Source organism: Ruditapes philippinarum, unplaced genomic scaffold (genome assembly GCF_026571515.1).
Source record: "Ruditapes philippinarum isolate M1 unplaced genomic scaffold, ASM2657151v2 ctg1841_1_1_1_1, whole genome shotgun sequence".
Lineage (NCBI taxonomy): Eukaryota > Metazoa > Mollusca > Bivalvia > Venerida > Veneridae > Ruditapes > Ruditapes philippinarum.
The window spans coordinates 43,184-66,894 of record NW_026853235.1 but is presented as its reverse complement, the minus strand read 5'-3'; the positions used below and the strand labels follow the sequence as shown (position 1 = coordinate 66,894).

General features: G+C 29.2%; 1 protein-coding gene across 1 annotated transcript in view; it reads left to right on the top strand.

Moving 5' to 3' along the window:
* LOC132736191 (uncharacterized) overlaps positions 1 to 23,711 on the top strand; it is a 76,408-nt gene that overhangs the window by 37,597 nt on the left and 15,100 nt on the right. The gene's annotated exons all lie outside the window — the stretch shown is intronic.

Below are 23,711 nucleotides of genomic sequence, written 5' to 3'. Positions count from 1 at the left end.
ATTTTAGTTTCAAAAATGTATTTTATCAAATATTTAAATAAAAATCATGATATAAAATATATTTTTGTTGTTTACACGTTATCAAATGTTAAACACTATCTTATTTATTTTTTGTTGTACATTAAATATGCGATGGTCTTATATGCAAAACCCGATGCTAAAATGACAATTGTTTAATATCATCAGTAATAAAATTACATTACAAAAAATGACCGAATGTTCACGTAGATACAGGCAGATAATTAGAAATTATTGTCTGATAAAGTTTTTGTCAAGTTTTAATATGTGGGTGTATTATGATAAAACTTTTTGAAATGTATCAAAAATACACATTGTATAAAATTTAATGTGGAATCATCAATTTCAACAGACATGACATGTATTGTTTGATCAAAAATCTATTAAAAGCTATAATTGTATTTTTATTTTGTATGGCGTTTTAAATCTGATCTCATCATCTTACAAATATATTGTAAAAAATTTAAATGTGATCATATTTATAGTTCAAACACGTGTAAATAGATAATCCAAATTTAGTACTCAGTTTATTGCAGATATGTTAAGAATAAATAAATTATTACATAACACACAATACTCATAGAAACACGATTTTAATGTTCAATATGAAATGATTGTCAGAAATTTAAAACCAAGTTAAATCCTTAAAGTGACATTATGCCCATCCAAGGGTATATAGTGAGTGAACGGGTGAAGATCAAAATAAGTTTTCATTTTGCCATAATTCTTTTTAATTTAATAATTAAGTTCACATAAACAATAAATAACGCACAGATCCAAACAAAATTTCTGTAAATATCCGTAAGAATTTACCTATAACGCTTAGTTTATAAAAAGAGTGGGGCAGTCTTTTTAAATTTTGGGCAGATTTATAATTTTATCCGAAACATTTTCCAAAATCAACTGTTGGTCGAACACCATTTTGATAATCAATCTTTTGAAAAATAAAGTCAATGCAGCTCAACTTGACTATGAAAATATGAGCATAATGTCTTTTTAATTAAACGTGATGAACATGAAATTGACATCCTAAAAAAAAAAACCCGAATGACAGGCTTATTCATCCCACCGCCTCTGAATTTGTACCGATTGAAAACCTATGGAAGACGCTTTCCTTAAAACAATCTCCAGGACAACTTTTTTTAAACACCTCCTGAACAGGTTCCATTTGGACAACATATGGAAGGCTCTTTCTTTGAATATATCTCAGGTATTTGCAGCCCCCGTCCCCGTACATGTACCACTTTGGTATTCTTTATGAACATGTATCCTCCTTTACAATCAATTGCAAACTACACATAAAAACACTGACTGATAAACCCTATATATGAAATTGTTTGTTTGTTTGTTTGTTTCATTTTACGCCTTTTCCCAACAGTATTTCAGTCATAAAGGCGGGTAGTTTCCTAACCATCGTTCCTAGAGAGTTACACCAGTACTAGACTACCTTCCTCCGTATATATGAAATAAAGGACAATTAAAAGCCGTGACATTGATCAAAACCTGTCACCCCAGAAGAGTGTAGAGGTCCAAACACACCATGTCATGATTTAAGACACCAGTAAACATGTTATTAACTTAGATTGAAATGATTTTGAAGTGAAAAGTATGTGCATTTGGACTAAGCAGACGAAAAAATAAACGACATTTAAGTATCAAAGTCAATTTGACAAATAAGAACATGGAAAGGGTATGATAAATACAGAAAATTAATTAATGTTTATGTTGACTTAAAAAAAAAAAACTTATGTTCCGCTGTATGCGTACTATTTACAAACTAAAGTGGAGAAAACTCAGTTTCTGAAACCTCTTCCGGCAGAAATAGCGCTTCAATATTTAACAGCTCTTTTAACTACATTTTTGATTAATGTATATGTTAGTATTCATCCACCTGTGTCATTCTACTGAAACAGAAACTTCGACGGGACCGATAGTAACCTGAGAATGTTTTTAATTTCTGTAGACGAAATATGGATGAATACTTTCATAGTTAATGTCAATTTTTATTTGACTTCATTAATATTCACATTCGAAGCACTATGGAAAAATATAATGCGTCTATAAAAAGGACTTTGATAAAGTATTGCCTTTGTTCTTCTATGAAAATTAACAAACATAAGTTTTAAAAATTACAGCGTTTTAATTGGATGACTAATTAAGCTTGACAATAAATAATATCCACATTAATCTAATCTGCAGATTATCGTATAAATCACACACATTTGACTCAACATGCACACTGTTGGTCTATAAACCTTACATAGATTTACTGCTTGCAAAAACGTCAATATTCTTTTAAAATAAGTGTGTTAAATCATACAGAATGTAATTATTTGATTCATAAATTTGACATAAAAGTTCACGAAAATAGATTTAATATAATTTATGAGTTTTTTATATGAAAACATGTGATAATCATGTTTTGAACACATGCTCGTCTAAATATGTTTTTCATATAGTCCTATTTTAACATATGTTGTATTAAATATGACAAAAGTTCTTAATGTGTATCGAAATTGTTCCAAGCGAGGAAACTCGACAATGAAATTACAATACGTGAACAACAGTTATATCCCCTTTATTTTGAATATTCAATATGTGTTTTCTTTATATCGTATATAGTAAGCATATATTTATCAAGACTAATCTAAAATTATTTTTCTTTTGAACCCGCTCCTGTACTAGGCCAACCTTAGTTAAACAACATCCTTAACGTTCTTTACTAGAAGCTAGATGTGAAGATATTATTGATAAGTTAATCATAATTTGTCGATACAAATTATAAAATCTGCATGTAGAAGAATTCTAGGGACCTTGATAATTTAAGAACAAATATTTCAATCACAAACTCATTTATCAAGTTTTAGGTTTGTTTATTCAAGTAACTTCATTTCTACATGTATATCATGTACATCCGTATTTATAGAACAATGAAAAATTTGATAGACAACACGAATAATGTGAAAATGTCAAGTTTGTGTAGAGTTAATAGTTGGCCAATTTCCAGTCACATTGTGGTAACTAATTTTAGATGAAAATCGTTCAATAAACAAATAGTGAGACAATCTAGACATTATGCCAAAACTGTCAGACTGTTTTCATAAAAGATATCAGGTCTCTGACCAGCATAACGTCTAAATGAGCTTTCTGTGAAGAAATTGACATCATTTGATTTACATTTTAGTACAATAAAAATAAACCTTTAAATTGCTTTAAGTAGCTTGCTTACTTTATAATGCTTCAATTCAATTTAAGATTATCTCATATATAGTATGTGTTATTCATGATTTATAAAAATCAAAATTTTATACACATCGTCATTTTGTTATAATAATGTAAATGGACATTTCTGCTCGTAATCAAGAAAAGTGCAAAATAGCTTTTGTTAATGGATACCTACTCTTATACATTTTGTCAAGGTGGTTAATATAGCTATTACTCATCAAACAAGATCTATGTCTATATCGTATATACATAGCATGTCAGCTCAGTATGATTTGTAATCCTATGCAATCTTGAAGGCAGTTATTATGAGTAAAACTATCAAGCTATATATATTCAAATTAATATTCAATGGAAATATTCATTCATTCAAGAAATATGAAGGACTTTCAAGAATTGTTTAAGAAAAAAGAAACAATATATGGTAGATATATTACGATTATTTTAAAATGTACATTTGGAGCGAATATTCACACCTATAGTTATAGACACCTTCTCTTTTACATATTATGTATATGGTAGATTGGCTGGGTTAATTATATTGTTAAGTCATTGTGTAAATATGTTATTACATTTTAATGTTTTTCCTATCCGATTATATTTGTCAATTTTGTTGAATCGTCATTTATAAATTTAATAAATGACATAAGCACAGTACAATTGTTGTTGTTTCTTCCCTTAATGATGTTTGTATTATTATTCAAAATGGTATCATTTCAGGAGTCTCAATGGTTGTTTGTATAAATATTGTACACATTGTGACATTCTAATGCGTTAAGCAACGTGCGTAAATGTACCACAAGATAAATATCCGAAATAGATTGCGAAACGCGATACTATGTAAACAGTGTTTTGAAATGTATCATGTGTATGTTCCGCTGCACTTTAGCAGAATGAAACTTGGGTGTTGTTGACTTTTTGGCGTCCGAGTATCGGCCACAAAACGTGCAATAATTTTTTTTGAATTATATTTAAGCACGTTCAAGATATCTTCACAGTTTGAGACCGGATAATAAGCGCAAATATAAAAAATAGGCACATACAAGATTCACAATATAAGTTTAAAGCAACTTTATTTTTGATCATCTTTGATATCATATAGGATATATAAGTTAAAAATTATTTAAGAGTAAAAGTTTATGGCATATATAAATATGTACACTATGCTGTGACATATATAAGAAAGTAAATCAAATGTCTGGTAAGACAATGTTCAAGATAAAGCAAACAGAAAGTAGAACTGAAGATTATGCCACAACTGTAGGACGACTTTGTTCACTTGTAAACCGCTTATTTCGTATTGCATTCAATTCCATATGTCCATATTGTAACTTTACATGCTTACTCGCTACTATAAGACGTTTAAACGACAACGGGTATTTCTTATTTTAGAGAACATTATATCAAGTTACTAAGCTTCTGAAAATGTCTTTCATTTGAAGAAAAATACCAGTTACTTTCAATCAGATTCAAATAAATCATATGGGAACAATACATACACTATTGTATGTTTCCGTTTGAAGACTGCTGTCGTTTAATCATGAACTTATAATTCATAATTTACTTTTATATAGGTAAAATAATTAAAACAATTAGTTACTAGTGACCTAGTTTTTGACCCCAGGTAACCCAAATTTGAACTTGAATTTGAACATAAGACAAAAATCCTGACAAATTTTAATGATGTTTGAGGCAAAAAAATGACTGCTAGTGTGTTAACGAACAAATGTAACGGACGACGGACATTCAACGATCCTAAAAACTCACCCTAAGCAAGCTCGGGTGAGCTAAAAAAATACACTTCGATTTAATTTAGAACTGACCATTCGGATATATGATGTGCAAAAAGATCTATGGCTTATAGTTTTTCAACTAAAAAGCTTAACATTTTATGTTACACACATTTAAAGTAGACATGCACAATTAGGGTACTTTTTAAAAACTCAAGATTGCCGCTAGTATGGCCGAACAATAGTTGAAAAAATGCACAGACGAATTTAAGGCAACACGCCTCTTGATTCATGCTAATTTTCATGAATTTTTTTTTAAAATTAATTATGTAGTATTAAATTGAGAAGTAATCGAAAGGAAGCAATTTGCACAATGTCATTATCAATGCACTTACTTTCAATGTTCATTACAATCGTTAAATTAAACTAAAATACCCTTTACTGTGTTAGTAACACAGTATAACTATAGATATCATTACTGTAAATCAGCAATTGATCGTATCTTTTTACTAAATTTTTTCTCAAGGTTGATTTTAATGAAATATCTTGGCTCATCTCATGCAACTTTAGCCTGATAAATTATGCTCGTATTTTTATTTATCATAATTTAGTTAATGTAAAACTCGCACATCTACTTGGAACATTATAAAAATGAGGCATTCTCTAATAGAAGACATTTGTTTTCAGTATTTATTTGCTATAAAATCATATCATCTATGAGTCAAGGCATGGCGAACAAGTTATGGATATTGTACCATATATTTCAATAGTCTGAACAGGATCTGACTAATTGTACCCTTATTTCTATGTGTAAGAGCATACTATTCTTTAAAGTGGGTAGTGAATTGATATTGACTAAGAATAACAAAACTGTAGTACATAGTGAAATGTACTTAAATTCATAATTAATTCTAAAAGTGAGCCCCTCAAAATGGAAAATAAAATGCAAATAATTAAAAAGAAATATACACACAGTTATAGAAATATGCACACAGTTAAATTTAAATTTCCGTTTTGTTTATCCCGGTTTGAGTTGAAAGCTTCGCCACGTTCATCATTTATTGTAAATATAAAATAACTTTTTCCAAGAAAAAAGAGTGACGGAATGTTCTGAATGTTTGCACTTTGCACACAAATTACTACTTTTCCTGTCCTACATTTAATGTATAAAAGTCTTGAAATATATTTCAATTCCACTCATGCCAAAGCAACAAAGTTAAGTATTTTCATGTAATTCTAACCAATCAAATCTTTTTAAAATGCACCGCATTTTTTTGTATAATTGTTTTAAGTCCATCGTTGGTTAAACCACCGTCACACTAAGGCGGCGTTCTCGTGGCGACCAAAGAAAATTCAGAGCACAGTAAGATTGCAAACATCGCCGCAGCATCGCAGTAGCATCGAATGGAATGCCGACCGACGGCTCGCATTTTGAGCATGTTAAAAACAAACGCCTTCACCTTCAAGAAGGATCTCCGAATGAACACCATGGCTAGTCAAGGCGAATGTACGGAGAAAGTGCGGCGTCTCTATGCGCTTATACTGCGTGTGTACGAAGCATTATTTTTTTAAAACGCTTTTACTGCGACTTCACGGCACTATTACGGCGACATTTGCGCTCTCAAAGGCGACGAGGAACGGCAGAAAGCTGGAAAACTACTTGCTTGCATGCAGGTGCAACATGTACACGACTATTCAGAGTGAGTAAAAGCTGGTTTCTAAATCATGCTTTTAGCGCAGTGTGAGCGCCGTGTGAGCACCGTGAAAGCGCAGTGGAAGCGGAAAGAACGCAGAAAAAGCGCAGTCCGAACGCAGACAATCGCCAATAAAAACGCCGTAAGAACGCACTACAACGCCGTGGAAGCTTCGTATCAACCCAATGATCGCCGTACGGATGCGTAAATACGCCGTGAAGTCTCCATGCCATCAAAAATAGCAGATTGCCCTTGCATTCTCGCGGCACTTTGCGTGCAAACGCAGTAAAAGCGCTGTCTTGTGGGACAAGGCCTTTAATCTTGAAGAGATCTAATTACCTAATGAATTCTGTCGATAAAGTGCAGATGAAGCAATGCGAAAATACAAGCAGTTGTTGCAAAATATAATTAAAGAATATTACACGTGTTCTTAATGCCAAAGGTTAGAAAGGCAAATGCACACAGCTATGGAACAAATTAAACCATAAAAGAACATGTCATTCCAAAGGACATTGGATTTGAAGATAACACATTCAATGTCGACGATTCTTTACTTGGTGAACAAAAGTAGAATTGCCCCTATATTTTAAGTGTTTATATAAGAACATAAAACCAAACAGTTCAGATCAAAGTGTATACTTTAACCTATAAAATGTATACGCAATGAAAAATTCAATGTTTTATGGTTATTAAAATTTCGATTATTGATTGCACTAATGTTCTATCTAAGGGCATTTCGTTCAATTGATTACACTAATTTTCTATCCGTCTTAACTATCTTTAAGCACAAATAAAAGCACCATTTTTTTGTGGCGCATAAATCATTCTCGATATCAAATATAAGCGCTCCAATGGCATTAAAAATGATTTTAAGAAGCATATTTCATCAAGAAAAAGACAGGTAATATTATCGTAAATAAATATTTAAGGTCAAGCTTTTATGTCAAATATTCATGACATGTAAGTATACTACTTACATCCGTTTTCTATCAGGAACGTAAAACGTTTGAACGTTTTAACAGACAGAATCATAAACAAAAAAATCCGACAAATATAGGTTTAATTTTAATTGTAATATGATGAGTAAAAACTTTTAGAAACTAACTGAAACTTCTGGTGTAAAAGCGTCGAAAACACAAATCAAGCTTTTGAACTGAGAATTATGCCACAACTGTAGGACAGTTTATAGAAGTCATTAGTTGTGCTTGTTTCGTATTGCGTCAATTATGTTCACATTGTCGTAATAACCTTGATACTATCAGGATCTCAAATTTACAACAATTTACCATGATGGCTTAAATAAATTTAAAGAACTCAAAAGTTACATAATATTTTCATTAAACTAGATAATGACATCGACCTAAAATTTAAAGTTTTATGAGGGTACATGATAAATTATTATCTATAGATACTGGTCAATGTATACAGTCACATTATCAGTTAATGATTGTTCAAACATATCCGAAACATCAACCGTCAGGATAAGTTTATACAGGTAAGACAATTGAAAATAGATATACTAACTTAGCATTTCTGTTATTTATTTTAGTTTAATTATGTTTTGGCGCTTATTGGAACATTACTGTTAATAAATCAAACGCTGCATGATCGCTTGTTACCAAAACGCTAATTAAATAGAACGCAATAAAATTTCTTATTTATTTCTTATTTATACATATTAAATGCATAAAGGGGGCGGAGTAAATAGAAAACGTATATATTAATTTATTAATTTTAGTCTTACAAACAAGACTTTTCAACACTCAATCTTAGGATTAACCTGATTGGTGTGTTGTTTTGATTTTGACCGAAATATTTGTAATATATGGGTTAAATGGATATCAATATTATAGTAAACACATTTGTCTGAGGGTATTGTATGTAATTGTGTAAAACATGCACTTTTTCATTATATCATCTTAAAAAGACAGTTTTGTTAACCTTTTGCGACAAAACCGGAAGTGTAGTCATTGACGACTTTTGTTCATCTTCCACATATTATAATAAATAATATCAACCTGTGTCAGATGCCGAATGATTCTGATCATTGTCTTTATCACCCGTCCCTTATTGACGTGGGTTTAAATTCCTTACGGTATTTGAAATTTTTTTGTAAGCAAGCAATCAAGCTAGCATACTGGACATAAATTGTTCTACCACTCAATCTGGAAAATCACGAAATGACCTTGGTGCTTTGTAAAAGGTGACAAAAGATACAACGCGTTTGTGTATTTATTATATATAAGTGTACTAACTAAGGTAGAGTTATATAACTGTAAACGTATCAAAGTAACTTTATTGTAATTACTTTCTATATAATGAGAAAAGTCAGAGGTGAAATATTTCATGTTTCCTATATATTTTATTTTGATGAAAAAAGTGTAATTAATTCACTAGATTTAATTATTTTGATATTCTCTTTAATACTGAATCATAAAGCTGTGATAAATGTCAAAATACAAATCTAATAATAACAGAGAGATGAAAATGCAACTTTAAGGACAATATTCTTTTAGGAAGCAAGTTATTTTCATTTGCTCGTGTTCATAAAACAAATGCGTAACTTTAAGGTCTCGTTGCAATAGTTAAATCTTATGTATCTGTCATTTTTCATGGTTTAATCTTATGTCAATTATTTTATTTATTTTTGTTTCTCCCATGAACACAAAGTAGATGTACTATATTACTATTTTGCTTTATGTTCCGATTATTGTAAACAAAGAACTAACTTTGTATCGCCACCATCTTATATCTTAAATGTTGTTTTAGAGGCACGCTAATATAACTTAAATTTAAGCTTTCTATTCGGTATCCGAGCTTAATGACAGATAATACTTTACTTTGTCTTATAAATGTGTCAAATTATTTTCATATTTAACATTTATACCATGTCATGTATATAATCGTTTGTTTTAAATATGTCAATTTATAGTTCAAACTGATAACTCAGATATTATACTTAACCAGGACAGTTAGATAACAAGGTTACTACTAGCTTGATACTTTAAACTGTGTACAATCTGTCTAGCATTAAAAAGATGATTTAAATAACGCAAATTAAAGAAAAATAAAAATAAAACATAATAGTAAAATTAATTTGTCAGGTTTGATCAAAACAAAAGTCGTCCTAACTGTACAGTTAATATATAGTTAATCGATGGAGATAAAAGAAATTTAAGTAGAGATACAAATCTATACATTTGACCTCTAAGATAGCATAATACGAGTGAGTACAACTATATAACATTTATATGACAACTTAATAGTAAGATAATGTTCGCTGCGTATATTGTGAAATAAGATATATACTCATACTTCAAAACACCGTTTTCCATGTATATAATTTGAGTGTTTGACTTTCGTAATATTTAAAGATTAGAACAAGCGATCTGATTATACATACATGTACATGTATTATGCATATTATATACGTTCAGCGTTTTGTAAGATCTTTTATATTGATTAAACTGTTTGTTTTAAATGTTGGAGTCCAAATGCTTGACAGAAGGTCACTTTTGGGTAAATAGCTTCAGTAAGCAATATTAATAATTGCACTGGCTATCACAATTTGAAGATGCTGGAGATAATAAAATTGTAATATCTCTACACATGTCAATGTACGTAATCACGTTATCATTTTTGATGATACAAAATTAACCAAACAAGTTAGCAATTGCGCATGCATTGATGCCAGAAATCGTTAACGTTGTTTTTATTAGCTTTACTTTTTAAAAATATTCTTAACACTTGTCAATTTTTTTTATAGAAGCCGATTTGTGTGTGCATGTTGGTAATGTAAGAACACACTAACACACGCTGCATTTAATTCGAGATTCAAAATATTTAGTCGTGTTCAATCCCTCTAAATATAAAACATTGTAAGTTACACTTAAATTCCTAAATTTCTTTCACCTGTTGCTGTGCAAAACCAACTTATAATCGACATATCTTACATCAGACTTATTATTTTCTAGAATACGCTGATACTCTCTTCATTTAACTCAATACAAGACACCTTAACTTGCTCAAATCCGACAGGAAACCTTTAAAAATGGCATTGGATTTAGTAAATGTGAACCGTTGCATTAACTCTATCCAGGAAACATCCTTTGCGAATACTTAGACTGCAGCGAATATTAAGAATATAAATGAATGAATCGTAATCTTATACGTTAACTAAAAGAAAAATGAACTATTTGATATATTTCTTCTACCTTCTGCAGTTGAAATTATCTTCGGAATTCAGGAAGTTAACAAATTATTTAGACAGTTGATATCCATGCAAAGTACATAAGCATTATAAATATACCAATAACAAGCGATATATGAAAAAAAAGTAATTATATGATCATAGTATTTTGTAGGATCAGTGGGCCCTTAAGTGATAATATTAGCACAATTATGTTCCAGACAGGGTTCGAATATGCTTTTAAAGAGATATTAGTGCATTTTCGTACCGAAAAGTTCCTTTATAACCTTATAATTGTATGTATAATATCTAGTTGAATACAGTGTAACTTCCGAAAACCGAACACCCATGGGACTTGTCAAAAAGTTCGGATTTCAGAGGTTTCCGGAATTCAGAGGTTTATGATAATGTGGACAAAACTAAGCTACTTAATATAACTAAATGTCAAGGAAGATGTGGCCATTACTGTAATATCATATATAATAGTCTTTTAATCAAGATAAAGATGTGCATGAAAAGAATACATTTTTATCTTACCTTAAAATGCTTTTGAATTTCTATCAGTTTGTAGAAATGTTGTTAATTGCATAAAATTACATATCGTCCGATGCTAGTTAATTAATTATTACATCAAATGCAATACAATCCCTAAAGACGTTTGATGCATACATTGTCCCAACTAATTGTCATTTTATCCGCTAATAAACACTTCAAATTAACTGACTGCCGTAAATTACTTTAATTAACCGCATCACTTCAAACATACCATTTCACAGTTTGTGATTTTAATGCGTGTCAAATTACACGATCACCGCTAATTAGTAAACAATCGATAGGGAGATTTAATCTTCCTGCAGGGTAAACATTCTCGATTTACAATGTATTTCACACCTTTGGATATTTCCGGTTTTTGGAGGTAAAATTGCATTGATTTGACTCTAATTTTGCAAAAATATCGTCCGGAATTCAGAATTTAGAAGTTCCGGAATTCAGAAGTAATATATTAATAGAAAAAAGAAGGGGGTGAACTCGGGACGGAAAAAATTGTTCGGTTTTTAGAAGTTTCCGGATTTCAGAAGTTCCGGAATTCGGAAGTTACACTGTATATCTATCATTATATTTGATTACATTAATTCTACAAATATAGCTTCAAGGTTTTGAAATACGTACACTAAGCTGGTTTAATTTATAAAAAAAATACTGAAAGCTTTGGTTTCAGATAATGACGGTTTCTTAGTCGTCTTCATTCATTTTTTATACAAATATATCTCCTTGTGTTTAAAAAGAGGTTTGAAGGTTATGTGTCAGGATTTATTAATTATGCAATTATACAAGATAACTATACACACGTGTACATTTGTTAAGCCTATTTAGCCCCCGAAATATTTTTTTTCTCAAAGACCTTATGTATGGTATGTTGTAATAGTTTCCAGAAACCTTACTTAATGGCCATCTTTGATAAACTATCGTTTTGTATAACAATCTTATTTTGGTTTAGTATTGTTTATGGAATCCAAATACAACTTTCTTTACATGTTAAGAGCTACGGTTGTTCAAGATTAACATGCTTTAAATACATTATTAAACATAATTAAACAAGTAAAATTTTGAAAAGAATAAAAAGATGGTAACTTACATTTGTTAACTTTTTAAATATGATATTTCTGTTTGAACGATAAACACTCAAAGATAAACACTTGAAACGTAAAAATATAATCAATGGTGTTTTATGAAAAAAAAGTTTAAACATCATAAAATGTATACTCGTCAAACGCATAAGGAAATAAATAGAATACATGTATAAACAAATAATTTACTTCATTCATAAATCAGATGATGTCAATGTTGATTTTTTTAAAATAAGTACATATGTACATACATTCAAGCAATAACAAGATAACTTGAGTATAAAGATTTCTCGTCTGTCATTTGCAACAGAAATGTAACCGTTTATGTTTGAATAAGGGAAAATAACAGGAAAGATAAATAAATGTTTATATTGGAGATATATGAGCTAGCTAAATGCAACAGTAAATCTAACAATTATTACCATAGTGTATTTGTCGTCATTTACTTGATATTTAAATATCTTTTCTACAATTAATACTTTGCTCCAACGATATGTGTCGTTGTAAATTATTGTTATTATGTAGACTACTTTTATAGCTTAATGTAGAAATACAAAATACGAGGAGCTGTGTTATCAAATCAAACAGTGGTCAATACTTATTAGACGTACATATATTTTGAAAGAGTCAAATACGTTTGATTAAATAACAGTCATTTTTTACCTAGAAATCAGTAAATGTATTTTAGACGTTATTCATGAAGTCAAAGATGTTTCGGGTAGGAAAACCAATTTATAAGAACAGAGAAAACACATTAAAATTGTGCATATTCATGATAAATATTGTGTATTTAGCGAAATATCGTATACATATTACTGGTTTTATTCATCTTAACAATTAGTGATCACTTTGAATATATTGTGAATTGTTGATACTTTGTAATTATGTGCAAAGTGCAATACGAATGTACACACAACGCATATTTTCAAATTCAGTTACAATTTGGTATATGTTTTCGTTTCAATATGAATAACAATAGAAAACAATATCAAAGTGTTCTTGACGCAGAATACCAGCTTTAAGGTGTTAACACATATATTAATATTATTAAGATAAACGGTTTTAAATATGTACTATCTTTTAATGGAGACGATCATTTGAAATAATTTATTTTCAAATATTTAAGAAGCATTGCCTCTGATGCATTACATAAATCTCAGCGCAAGCATCCAAAAACATTTGTCTATCTATTTTAATTGATACATGACATTCATATTCAAGATTTTTTTTTCAAAATTATTGTAGGCTATTTCATTGACGAAGTACAAAATAGACATTTATCCATTCACTATACACATCATATGCTTTTTGTGTAGACTCTCAATTATTTCATTGTGTCAGCATTTTTTCCTCGACCAGTATAGCTAGAAAATCGTCATATCTAATTGTTATTCAAATTTTAATGCTTCGTAAAACAATGATCATCAAAACATGTTCTGAAAGCTAGCAAATGCATTGTCTCCATTATTTCTCGGAAATGGACAGATATTCGGCCTTTCTCTATCACACTTATATGGTTATGCGTTTAAGCAAAAACTAATATAGCAGTTTCATAAAATAAAGATGTGAGGTGTATCTACTGTTATCAATACAAAACACTCACTATATAGAATTTCAGTTGCAGGTAAATTAATGTATGAGTACAATGATGAATATATCTAAATTAAAAATCAGTTAAAAATTCTCGTTTTGGCAATGTTTGCATATTTGTTGCTTTCGTACATAACATTTATAATCCAGTGTTAATGTTAAAGTGTTATAATTTCAGTTGCAGGTACATTAATATGTACAATATTCGATATATCTGAATTCAAAATCGGTTAAAGTTAGCGTTTTTGCACCGTTTGAATATTTGTTGCGTTCGTACATGATAGCATTTTTAATCTTTGTTAATCTTGAAGTGTTCTACTTACCTTATGTTGATAAAGTGCAGATGAAGCAATGCCTAATTACAAGTCATTGCAAAAAAAGATATATCATAAAAAATATAAAACATGTTCTAAATGTCAAAAGCAAAGAGAAAAGATAGCAAATGTGCACAGCTATGGAAACAAATAAAATTAGGGAAAAAACAATGACATTCCAACGATTTGAAGAACACATTGACTTAATACACATTTTATACCGACGACTCTTAACTTGATGAAAGAGAGTTAGAATCTTGCTCCATATTATGATAAATGAGAATATAAAATGTTAAAGTTCAGAATAAGCTTTCTAATTTATAACCCTTTTTACCTTTTAAATGTATATGCAATGCATATTTCAGTGTTTTATAGTTATCATTATTTTATATTGATTTTACTAGTTTTCTATCTACCCCAATTTACTTTTCACATACATAAAAAACAACGTATTTGCGGACGCATAAACTATTCGCGAGATCAGATATAAGCAAATCAATTGCATTTAAAAGATTTTAAGAAACGCAGATCAATCTACAATTGAACGTCAATATTTTTTTCAAACATTGTAAACTATATTATTAAAATGTGTTTTTATCATAAAGTTTAACGTTTGATCAGGCAGCACTAAAAAACAAAGTAGATCAGACAAATAAATGTTTATTTTTTAATTGTAATACGATTACTAACATGTTTTGGAAACTAACTAAAACGTCCAGTATAAAAGCGCCGAAAGCACAAATAAAGCTTTTGGACTGACGATTATACCACAACGGTAGTACAGTTTATAATATACATCGGCAGTGCTACTTTCGTACTGCGTCATATGCAATCTGTTCACATCGCCAATAACTGCGTACTATAAGGGTGTCAAATTTATAACAATTTAACATGGTCGCTTAAAATAATCTAAAGGACTTAACAGTTTAATAATATTGTCATCGAAAAGATTATAAAATCGACCCATAATGTAAAGTGTAATGAGAGTACATGATAAATGATTATCTATAGATACTGGTCGATGTATAAGTCACACTATCAGTTAATGATTTATAAAACCTGCCCAAACAGCAACCTAAAGGATACGAATAAACAGGTAAGACAATTTTAATCAAATTACACTAAGTATTTTTGTTAATTACTTTTAATTGTTTAAATTAAGTTTTAACATCATTTTCTCCATCATAATTATCATCTTCAAATGATAGCAACATTTTGCTACAAAACCGGGAGTGTAGACATTGACGACTTTTGTTTATCTTCCTCATAGAATAACAATTAGTATCATAGTTTTTTATCAAGGGGCGTCACCAGCAGTCAAATGCCGAGTTATTCCGATCTTTGTATTTAAACCACCCGTCCCTGATTCATATCAGTTCAAACGCCTTGGGGTCTTTGAATTGTTTATTGTGATTAAGCAATACAGCTAGCATATCGGACATCGGGATTTAACTTGACAAAAAAATCATAATGTCAAAGGTACATGTTTTCACTTAGGTACACTAAACTAAGATACTAAAACTCTTATATTATCAGATAAAGTTTATGTAAACGTGTCCTTTATATATAAAGAGTAAGGGTTATACTTGTTCACGTTTCCTTAAAAAAATAGCTCACTAGCTGTAATGATTTGAATATTCTCTGTAATCAGATAGCTGTGACATATGTCAAAATACAAATTTACAACACAGATATGATAAATCAACTTTAAGGACAACCTTCTTTTAGGTCGCAAATTATTCTCATTTTCTCGTGTTAATAAAACAATTGCGTAACTTTAATTTCTCGTTGCAATAGTTAAATCTCTGCGTATCTGTCAATTTCATGGTCTCATCTTATGCCAATAATTTTATCTATTTTTGTTTCTCTCTTGAATACAAAACAATATTACAAATACTATACTACCCTTTTTCTTAAAGACAACGGAATTGCTTTGATTTTCGTTAACAAAGAAATAACTTTGAATCACTATAATCTTATATCTGAATAGTTGTTATACAGACACGCTTATATTACTTATAAATATATTTCATCTTTCTGTTCGGTATCCTAGATTAATTGCAGGAACTTAATTGTCTTATGTATGTGTCAAATTAGTTTGAAATTAAACATTTATACCATGTCATGTATAAATTCGTTTGTTTGAAAGATGTCAATTTATAGTTCAAACTGATAACTCAGATATAGTTAACTAGGACAGTTAGATAACGAAGTAACTATTAGTCTGATACTATAAAATGTGTACAATCTGTCTAGCATATAGACCGCAAATATATATAAAAAAATATTAAAACTTCAATTTTGTAGTTAAAGTTGGTTGTCCAGTTTGATAAAACGAAAGTCGATTTGACTATTTTTGATAAACTATCGTTTTGTATAATTTTAGTTTAGTATTGTTTATGGAATCCAAATACAACTTTCTTTACATGTTCAGAGTTACGGTTGTTCAAGATTTACATGCTCTAAATATATTATTAAAAATAATTAAACAAGTAAACTTTTGATATGAATCAAAAGATGGTAACTTACATTCAAATTTTGATAACTTTTTTATCTAATATTTCTGTTTGAACGATAAGCACACAAAGATTAACATTTGAAACGTAAATATATAATCAATGGTGTTTTATCAGTCCGAATGTTTTATGAAAAATATTTTAAACATCATAAAATGTATACTCGTCAAACACATAATACATGTATAAACAAAATAATTTACTTCATTTATAAATCAGATGATGTTTAATGTTGTTTTGTTTTAAATCAGTACATTATGGTACATACATTCAAACAATAAGAAGCTAACTTGATCAACACTATTTCTCGACTTTCATTTGCAACACAAATATACCCGTTTGTTTTTGAATAAGAAAATAAGAAAAAAATACAGGTCAGGTAATATTTATATTGGAGATATATTAGCTAGCTAAATGCAACAGTAAATCTATCAATTCTTACCATAGTGTATTTGTCGTCATTTACTTGATATCTAAATATCTCTTCTACAATCAATACTATGCTCCAACGATATGTGTCGTTGTAAATTATTGTTATTATGTAGACGTCCTTCATAGCTTAATGTAGAAATACAAATACGAGGAGCTGTGTTATCAAATCAAACAGTGGTCAATACTTATTAAACGGACAGATATTTTGAAAGAGTCAAATACGTTTGATTTAATAATAGTTTTGTTTTGCCTAAAAATCAATAAATGTATTTTAGACATTTTACACGAAGTCAATGATGTTTCCGGTAGGAAAATCAATTTATAAGAACAAAGAAATCACATGTAAATTGTGCATATTCATGATAAATATTGTGTATTTTGCGGAATATCGTATACATTTTACTGGTTTCATTCATCTTAACAATGAGTGATCTCTTTGAATGTATTGAATACAAATGTATGTTTGAATTGTTGATACTTTGTAATTCAGTGCAAAGTGCAATACGAATGTAAGAATGTCAGATATAAGCAAATCAATTGCATTTAAAATATTTTAAGAAACGCAGATCATCTAGAAAAAAATCATATCGTTTATACAATTGAACGTCAAGAGTTTTTTTCAAACATTGTAAATTATATTATAAAAATGTGTTTTTATCATTAAGTTTAACTTTTGACCAGGCAGCACCAAAAACACAGTAGATCAGACAAATAAATGTTTATTTTTTTAATTGTAATATGATAAGTAACATGTTTTGGAAACTAACTGAAATGTCCAGTATAAAAGCGCCGAAAGCACAAATAAAGCTTTTGAACTGAAGAGTATGCCACAACGGTAGTACAGTTAATAATATACTCCGCAGTTCTACTTTCGTACTGCGTCATATGCAATCTCTTCACATCGTCATTAACTGCGTACAATAAGGGTCTCAAATTTATAACAATTTAACATGGTCACTTAACATAATCTAAAGGACTAAATAGTTTAATAATATTGTCATTGAAAAGATAATAAAATCGACCCATAATGTAAAGTTATACGACAGTACATGATACACTGTTATCTATAGATACTGGTCAATGTACACAGTCACATTATCAGTTAATGGTTGCTCAAACATATCCGAAACATCAACCGTCAGGATAAGTTTATACAGGTAAGACAATTAAAAATAAATATACTTAGCTTTTCTGTTATTCATTTTAGTTTATTTATGTAATAATTTTGTTTTGGCGTTTATTTGACCATAAATGTTAATGAATCGAATGCCACATGATTGCTTGTTACCAAAACGCTTATTATATAGAAAGCAATAACATTTCTTATGTATACATTTTGAATGCGTAAAGTGGGCGGAATAAAGAGGACACATATTAATAAGTTTGTTTTCAATAATGTTTTTAGCCTTACAAACAAGACTTTTTAACTGACCTGATTGGTGTGTTTTTATATTGTATGATAATACTTGAAAGATGTGTGTTAAACGGGTATCAATATGCATTTAAAATACATATAATTATGTTCATATATATTGTAAGCTTTAACACTATTTTTTTCATTATATCATCTTCAAAAGACAGTTTTTTACGTTAAGCGACACAACCGGGAGTGTAGACATTGACGACTTTTGTTTATCTTCCTCATATAATTACAATTATTATCCTAGGTTTTTATCAAGGGACGTCAGATACCGTCAGTTTTAGAATTATACCGATCATTGTAGTTAAACCACCCGTTCCTGATTACTATGGGTTCAAACACATTGGGGTCTTTGAATTTGTTCTTGTGATTAAGCAATGCAACTAGCTTACGTGTCATCCGGGTTTGACTCTTTCATTATATCAAAGGTACTTTTGTACTAACTTAGCTAAGATAATATAACTGTAAACGTATCAAAATAAGTTCATTGCAATCCCTTTCTATATAATTACTATTTCACGTTTATTTTTTATTTTAAATGAAAGAAATAATATATTTTGTTCACTAAATTTAATTATTTGAAAATCCTCTGTAATTAAAATATTGAATCAGATAGCTGTCTGTGGCATTATTATGTTAAGATACAAAATCAAGCATAAAAAAGAAATGATAATTCAACTTTAAAGACAATTTTCGTTTAGGTTGCAAATTATTCTCATTTTGTGGTGTTACAAATGCGTAACTTTATTTTCTCGTTGCAATAGTTAAATGCCTGTGTATCTGTCATTTTCTAGTTATTTCAAATTATTTTGTTCATTTTTGCTTCGTCCATTTATACAAAATAATATTACAGTTATATAGTACCATTTTGCTTTATGACAATGTAATTGCCTCAAATTTGGTACTTCAATCTTACATCTGAATAGATGTTTTACAGGCACGCTTTTATTACTTAGATTTAAGTTTACTTTTTGGTATCCTAGATTAATTTCAAAAACTAAAATGTTTCAATAAATAACAGATAATACTTACGTTTGTCATATAAATGTGTCAAATTATTTTGAAATTTAACATTTATACCATGTCATGTATATATCATTGTAAATATTAGTTCGGTTTTGAGGGAGTCAATTGATAGGTCAAACTGATAGCTCAGATATAGTTAACAAGGACAGTTAGATAACAAGGTAACTACTAGTTTGATACTTAATTTTTTTTACAATCTATCCAGCATTCATAACGCAAATTAAAACGAAGTAATTAAAATAAAACATTGTATATAAATTAAGTTTTCAAAAATGATCGAAACGAAAGCCGTTCTAACTCTACAGTTAATATATATTTAATAGATGGAGATAAAAGAAATTGTAGTAGAGATAAAAATTTATACATTTGTTATCGTTTACAGACCGCTGTGCAGAATGACTTTATTACACAACGTCAGATGAACACAAATTTTTACTGACGACATCTAAAATAACGTTTTAGTAAAATATCTGTATAGAAAATGAATGACGGCGATTCCTTTTCTTAAACCATTATAACCAGAAACCAAACTTGTGATAAATTAAAGCATCATAATGTACTTATTTCAAAACATTCAAGCTATTTTTTAGAATTGATATAATTAAATATTATAATAATAGATATATTAAAATAAATGTTATACAATTATAAGGTTATTAAGAAATAATATATAAATTAACAAGACCTCATCGGTAAGTTATTGTAGTGGTTATAAGCTGACATTGGAAATTGAACCGCCTGGAACATAAAGGAGCTAATATAATCACTTAAAGGTTTATTGAGGCTTCAAAATTCTATCATTTTAATTACTTATTTGTTTGTTGTTTTTTTGTTTGTTTTTGTTGTTGTTAGTTTTGGTACAACGTTATCGTTTTCAATTATATTACCTTTAAATCCCTTTCATATGGGATATGAAATCTGCCATTGAATCTGACGGAAATTGACATTTTCCACCTTGTCTACTTTTTTCCAATGTTTTGCTCTGACATTTTAATGAAGACATTTGGACGCTAAATTCGGAATATTCGTTACAAAATGTAACGCCGGTGACTAAAATAGACTTGTCTGACTTCAGAAAAATAACAACAAACTTGACGTGACATCACGACATATCACGCGTCTTTTGTTGGATTTCCATAAAATCTATTTTTAGAGACGTAAACGTTGAATTAACTTAAAAATTTATTTTAGAAGAAAAACAATTACATGTAATATACTCTGATATCTGATATTCGCTATAGTTTGAATGACAAATTGCATCTTAACCAATCGGAGAAACTCATTTTAAAGCTATCTATATATGATATTATAAGTTTTGTTATTTTATGATCTAAATTTACGTGCGTCTTTTCTCCACGATACAATGAAAACAAGATAATGTTGTCTATTGTATTTCCTTGAAACTCTTTCCTTTTTGTTATCTTTATTTAATCTTAGCCTTTTCATATTATAAAACAATTTTTGACTAGTGAGCCACGTCAATATGTCAAATTGTGGTGCATATCGCATCAAATAAATTTAATGGCGCACCAGTCAATAATATACGTTCGAATTATTGAATGTACGTTTTACATTCACAGTAAACTGCACTACGAATAACAGCTTATTATACATTACGTTACAATTTGATACATGTTTTTCAAATGCGTTTAAACATAAAAAAAACAAATATAAATATCCAAAGTTTTTCTTTAAATAGGGTACAATGTTTTAGGTTTTGACATATATTGGACATAGATCCTTCAATATGTAATTCCTTTTCATTGGGGTGATCGAAGCTCTTAACTGGTAACCGTTCCCTGACATATGTAAATATCACACGGCGATGTTTGTTTTTAAAACTTTAAATAACATGGCACCGACTTATATGACAGAACTGATGACTTTTTCCGACAACAAAATGTATAACTTAAGGTCTAGGTCACAAAAAGATATTGTATTATGGACAAGACCTAAAACAAATTAATTAAAGACACATTTTCTTATTATGGCATGAACATTTGGAACAATATACCTAAGTATTCGTAATGAAAATTACCTTAAGTGTTTTAAAGAAAAATACAAAACATATGTTGTTGTTCATATGAATGAATGAATGAATGAATAAATGATTGCATGCATGAATGAATGGATGAATGAATGAATGAATGAATCAATCAATCAATCAGTCAATCAATCAATGAATGAACGAACTAACAACTGAACGAACGAATGATGCAATATACGTATATGTTTAAACAAATTATTGAGTGTCTGTCGAAAGAATATGAGTCGTCTTATTCTTAAAATTAAATATAATATATTCATTTTTCTAACTATGCATGGCCTGTTGGTGTTTTCTATTTCAGAATTCCACATTGGAAATAAGATATGATTGCTTTAGTATGTTCTTAATGTGTAACCTGCTTTAAATAAAGATATTATTCTATTATTATTATTATTATTATTATTATTATTATTATTATTATTATTATTATTATCATTATCATTATTATCTTTTATTATTATCTTTTGAATTAATTGCTTATCATACATTTTCAATATAACTTGTGAATGGTTAATTTATTTCAGCACAGCAATTAGAAATATGCTCATTTAATAAGTGTGAGTCATATCTACTATAATTGTTCAATATCATTGATTTACATTATGTCTTATTTACAATCGGCGAAATACATGTATGACTTTTTACAATCGGCGTGGATATTTTGATTGATAGAGTCAATTACAGAATATAGAATAGTCACGTGACTTCACAAATGAACAGTTGTTATCTAAACTCTCTATCACTTTGTGTCGAAATGTTTAGTTACATGCAGAACGTCGTTTGTTTTACACAGGAGCCCTCTGTGCCTGAAATAATGCAACAAAGGCCGCTCCCGGTCCTCCGGTACCAGTAAAGCTTGAAAATATAAAGAGTTTTTGCTACGTACCCCTCCCTCTAAGCAATGTTTAGTTTTATATAAAATGCTTATGCAGTAGATACAAAACGATATAAATTGACTATAGTAGTATTATAATGTTAATGTTTCCATTACTTTTCAACAATGGACATACACTTGGTCCCTCACTTACATTAATTCCTTTACGTGTTAAATGTCGAAAGCAGAAGTGGAGAGTATGTTTTATAATCATTACAAGCCATTCAATAGATTAAAACCACTTTATTCCTTTTATTCCATGTGTGTTTTTTTAATTAATGCGCATTTTTAGAATTATTGTGTTCGTGTATGGAATATATTTGATTTTAGAATTGGTAAAAATACAAAATATACAAACTTCGCATCTTTTGTATATTCTTATTTTGCATTTAACGGAAACAGAATACAAATTGAATTATTTTAAGGAATACCTTTACCTTAACTAGCAACTAACTTTGTATCATATGAGGGCAACACTGTATATTCAAACTAACCACTTACAGTTTACACAAATCTATTGTGTTTTACTCATATAAACTCAAAACAAAAATTCTAAACTATGTATATAAAGGAAACTATTAAATATGTTTCCAAGCTACATAATCAAAACATGTTTTTTTACAGTATTGATGCATTTGTTTCTCTCAGATATCATAACACATAGATATAATTTGAATATATGCACAGTTAATAGAATATCAAGTAATTTAATAGTGCTAAGTAAGTTTCTCATTTGTTGTATAATTGAGTTTAATAGTAAAAAAGCTGGTCAAACGAATTTTGAAATTTAATATCCTCTTTATTATACCAGGTATTTCAGCTTTCTTTTTGTGAGCATATAATCATAAACGAACAGGATCAGCGGCTTATAAAGAGATAGTCCTCAAGCTTCTTCCATAAATAAAGAATTGGCAGCATGGTTATTAATCAATTTTATACTAATTGTATGACAGTAACAAAGATTGTTAACAATAATAAACAATACGTAAAGGTATGTTTGTATATATAGAT